Source organism: Equus quagga, chromosome 2, assembly GCF_021613505.1.
Source record: "Equus quagga isolate Etosha38 chromosome 2, UCLA_HA_Equagga_1.0, whole genome shotgun sequence".
Classification (NCBI taxonomy): domain Eukaryota; kingdom Metazoa; phylum Chordata; class Mammalia; order Perissodactyla; family Equidae; genus Equus; species Equus quagga.
In genome coordinates, this window is record NC_060268.1 from 104217313 (window position 1) to 104222597 (window position 5285).

Consider the following 5285-nt stretch of genomic DNA (forward strand, 5'->3'; position numbering starts at 1 on the left):
CCCGGCAACAGCGCGGCCCCGCGCCTGCACTCCCTCGGCGAGCCCGGGGGTCCCACGTTCACCGGCCCCACTTTGCGGATGAGAAAACTGAGGCTCTGAGAGCTGATCGCTCAGACGCAGGACGCACAGAGCTGCAGTGGGACTGGCGGTCCCTCTGCATCGCTGACACAGTTGTTGCTGAGGGGAGGGCGCCTTGGAGCCTCGGGGTGCTTGTGGGGGTGGGCGGGGAACTACCAAAGGCAGCGGCTGCCCTTGACCTTAGGCTCACCTGGTGCATAGGGGACCTCCGGGGGTCGCTCTCGCCACAGGGACCTTTGAGAGCCAAGGAGCAGCTGAGCTTTGGGGGCGGGGGGAGGGGAGCGGATGGGGACCCTTGGAAAATTGACAGGGTCCGCACAGATAAGTCCAGAGCGTGTGGACACAACAGACAATAGTGATCACTTCGAGCGCCCTCAGCCACAGGCCTGGCCTAGGGACTTTGTACCATGTCACTAAGTCCTGCCACTGTGAGACCCTGGCACTGCTCCTTAATCTCCGTGTGCCTCAGTTTCCTGCATCTGTTCAATGGGGAAATGGGCGTGACCCTCAGGGAGTATTTAAGACGGAGTGAGACAGTTTCTGTTAAAGCGCTGCCCCTGACAGGGAATATCAGCCATCATTACCATTATTATTATAGACAAGGAAGCAGAGGCAGGGAGATGAAGGAGCTGACCCGGGTCACCCAGCCAGGGAGTGATGACAAGGCCGCTCAGCCCAGGTCACTCCAGGCGATGCCTGGTCTCTTCGCCAAGGTTCTAAACTTGGGGTGTGAGCGTGATCGATGTGCTAGTCCAGGATCTCTAGAGCAAGAACAGCGTGTGTGAGGGCTGTTTCATGTGTGTTTGTCAGGGGAGGTCTTTGTGGGGTTCCAGAAAAGGCGGGCCCTGCTTGGGGGTGGGTCCCTGGAGGAGGGAGAGAACAGGATCCCCATCTCCTTCCCCTAAGGGCAGGGAGGAGGGGTGCGGAAGACCTGGAGAGGGAGGTGGTGCCCACCAGTGGTGCACCCCAGGGCGTGTCCCAGAGGGACCGTCCACCCCCACAGCCCAGGCCAGTGGGTACAAGCCTTTTGATCTCTCCAAATCCCAGTCACTTCCTGGGGGCCCAGGGTCCCCAGAGGGCCCTTCTAGCTGGGAGGCTCATATGGAACAGGGACCTGCAGGGACTAGGCTGACCACCAAGGCAGCTGGACTGGAGGGAGTGGCCCCAGCCCTCACTAGGCTGGGGAAAGGACCTGAGGAGCTCATGGTGAACTGGCTGCAAGGTCCCTGGGTCTGATCTTGAAGACAGAACTGATGTCAAAGCGGATCCTACAACCCAGGAATGCAGACGTTCCTGGGAGACTTACAGACCAGAGCTTGGAAACCACTTTGCACAAGTGAGCAACTGGGCCTCACACCCCATGCCTGTGAGGTCCCAGGCTCTGTTTTACAGATTAGTAAGCTGAGACTCAAAGAGGACCAGAAACCTGTCCAGGGTTCTATGGGCACCAGTGTCTGAACTGGAACTCGAATTCTGACTGGGGAAGACAGTGCTTGGCGGGATAGGGGAAAGGATCCTGGAAGAGGAACGTTGGTTCTGAAAGCATCCCATCGTGGGTACCAGTTGTGGGCCCTTGGGCAATGTAATATCTCTGAACCTCATTTTGCAGATGAAAGTGACATATGCAAATGGCACATTAGCATGACCCCACGAGGGCTGGGAGCTGAGGAAGCAGAGGGTTTGGTGTCCTCCGTGACCTCCCACTTCAACCTTTGCACTTGCAATTTACTCTATGAGTCGGTGGAAAGTAGAAGGGGCCCATTCCACATGTTGACCACACTTGGAGGGCCTATTTCCCCCTTGGGTCCTTGTATCATTTCTAAGTATCAGTCTCTGCTTGCAGAACTGAGCAGACATTCAACCAGCATTAGACCGAAACGCCCACCCTTTCTTTCCCTGGCTTTCTCTTTGCCAAAACCGGTGCTGCATTGCGGACTGGGGGCTGGAAAGTGCTTTTCTTGCAGTTCTGTGATACACAACATTGTTCTCTTTTCAGCTGTGTGCTCTCTCAGTGCTTTTCAGCTTCCGGAATCATCTTCCAGACCATCTTGGGAAGACCTCTGGGCTAGGCTGCGTGACACAGGAACAGGGAAATTCACCCAGACCCCAGGGGGACCCAGCCAGTGACCCAGATGAGCCTCAGTATGTCAGTTGTTCTGGACTACAGCAGCAAAGGTCTTCCAGATATTTCCCTTCGCCCTGGTGCCTGCCCATTCACTCACAAGCTTCGGACCATTTGAAAATCTCCCACTGACTTTATTTGTCCAACCCCTGGCTCTATCAGGTGTGACTGTGGGCAGAATTAGAAGAATAATGCAATCCAATTATTTTTTTAGAATTACCTCTTCTAAAAATGTCCCCATCTAGGGGTTCTGGACAAGCATTCTGATGGTTCTGAAGTCGGTCCAGGTCCCTGCGGACACTAAGCAACATGCAGCCCCTACTCAACTAATCCTGATTCCTCCAGTCATCAGAGGAAGCATCTTAGAAATCCGAATTCCCTCCAAATAAATGCATTCTGCTGTCCCATTGCAGGCTGGGGAGGGGAGATCTCTTTTCGCTTTCATTATTCAGTCGTTTGCTAAAACCTGAGTCTGAGATGAAAGAGGATGGCGTGGTTTTGTAATCAGCTTGATGTCGTGTATAGCAAATATGTTCCTAACTGAAAACACCAAGGCAAAGTAAACTGCCCACCTTGTAAGGTGCTCAGCACATCTGTGTTGCTTGTTCAATCTGGATTTAGACAAGTAATTTTTAAGATTTCCTCCTCCACACTGCTCACAAGCATTTTCCTGCTAGAAGCAGTTAGTTGCACACCTGAATATCACTAAAAGGGAGTGGACAAGGAGTAGAGTCTGGGTTAAAGGGGTTCCAGCTCTGACTGATGGGGGAGGATATGAAAGAAGAGATCGTGCTTACAGAGGATGCGTCCATCCAGTCAGAAGGAAAAGCCATGAGCCAACCACGGCCGAACTTTCATGAAGCTGCAGCATCTTTCGCCTGCATGACAGGGGAAGGGGTGTGGGGTGCACTGGGTTTTTCCTAAAAGTAAGGAAGTGTGAAGCTGTAAGCCTGACAGTGTATTTAGATACAAATAGCTTCTCCAAACCAACATCCCCAGGGACTCTGGTGAATTGGGTCATCCCACAACCTTAGCAGGAAATGGGAGGGGGGTTTCAGGGCCCCTGCAGGCTGGCTGCATACAGAAAGAAATGACCCCCAGATTCCAGAAGGCTCCAGATGGAAGGGATTGCAATGAGGGTGCAGATTATCTACCTCACTGACCAAAATGGAAGCCAAGCCCACTTCCTCTTCCTAGTCACTGTGCTGGAAACATTTACAGTGAAAGTTGCCCTTGAACTGAAGCTTAAAGGATGCTGGGAGAGTCTGCAGACAGAGGGTGAGAGGCTTGTTCCAGGCGAGGGAACAGCCTGTGTCAAAGCGCAGAGGCTAAAGGACGCAGGACTCTCAAGTCCTATAGGTGGCTTCTGGGGGCCTAGCAGACCAGTTGTATCTAGGGAGTGAGATGTGGAAAGAGGGACAGCAGGAGAAAAGCCCTGGAGGCTCCCAACTGCCAACCCCAGGAGTTTGTACTCCGTGCCAATGATGATGGGTGCCATCAATGAAGGAGGGGAGACGTCACAAGGGTCCCCCAGTTATCACAGAGGGAGGACCCCTAGGAGAAGAGCAGGCTTGGAGAAAGGGACTACATTGAATCTAATATGTCCAATACAGTTGACGGAAGATCTAAGAGAAATGTTGAATTTTAGACTCTACAGCTCACAGTGAGGGGAGAGCCAGAGAAAGACAACTGACATCCTCAAGCGGGTGTGAGATGCCTTGGAAATGAATGCCATTGTCCAGGATCCATCCTCTGAGACGAGAGAAGGGCTGAGAACTGAGCCCTAGAAAATCCACTCCTACACAGTGCCCTGCATGTGGTGGGCCATCGATAAGTGTTTCAGGGGTACATCCATGAATTAGTAAGCGAGAAAGAAAGGAAGCTGGGGCTGCCATAACAGAGTACCACAAACAGGGGGCTTAAACAAGAGGAATGGGTTGTCTCCCAGTTCTGCAGGCTGGAAATCTGAGATCAAGATGTCGGTAGGCTTGGTTTCTACTGGGTCCTCTCCTTGCCTGGTGGATGGCTGTCTTCTCTCTGCGTCTTCACATAGTCTTCCCTCTGTGCATGTCTGTGGCCTAATCCCCTCTTCTTATAAGGACACCGGTCATAATGGATTAGGGCCCACCCTGAGGACCACATTTTAATTTAATTACCTCCTTAAGGGCCCTGTCTCCAAATGCAGCCACTTTCTGAAGTACTGGGGTTTAGGACTTCAACATACGGATTTTGGAGAAGACACAATTCAGCCCAGAACAGAAGGGACGAAGAGAGGGAGAGGAGGGAAGAGGAAGATGGGTTATTATTTGAGAGAGCAGCTGAAGAGGGAGCTGATGAAGGAGGGGGACAGATAGAGATGGGAGAGGGGAGGTGGGAGACTGTGCTGTGCCTGGAGGCCCAGTCACCCAGGTCAGCTACCAAAGAAAGGGGCAACTGATGCTAAAACAACAGGCAACGAGAGAAGCGAGAAAATTGCTAATCCTCTCATGCTAACGTGGGGTTGAGAAACGAAGAGGAGTCTGGGAAGAGACACCTCTCCCCTCTGGTGCTTTTCAGACGTTCCTGAATAACAGCCCTTATTGAGCCGGGAGATGTGAGCTGACAGCAGCTTTCACGCCGGAACCTGCCAAGAGGCCCCCCGCCCAGCCCTCAGCCCCCATCACACCCCTCAGCCTATCCTCGTCTCCCGGCCCCACCCTCCTGTGCAGTGTGGGTGCTTCGTGCTTTAGGTTATATGCATAAGGAAGGGCCAGTGATGGAGCTGGGCAGAGCCCATCTTTGGAGAGACAGCCAGTGGCCCCCTAGCAGTGTCCCCTAGGGGTCTTTGGAAATGTGTGGGACATTTTTGACTGCTGTAACAATATTGGAGGTGGGTGCACAACTGGCACTCAGGGACAGAGGCTGTGACGTGAGTGCCCTACCATGCAGTGGGCAGTCTGCCCAGGGAGTAACATCCACACGAAATGCCAATCACGCCGCCACCGAGAAACAGAGACAGGGTGAGTGGCAGTCACTGATGCAGTGCTCTGGGGCACCCGAGGGCTTCTGGGGTTTTGTGAGAAGAGGGTTTACGAGACTCAGAGTC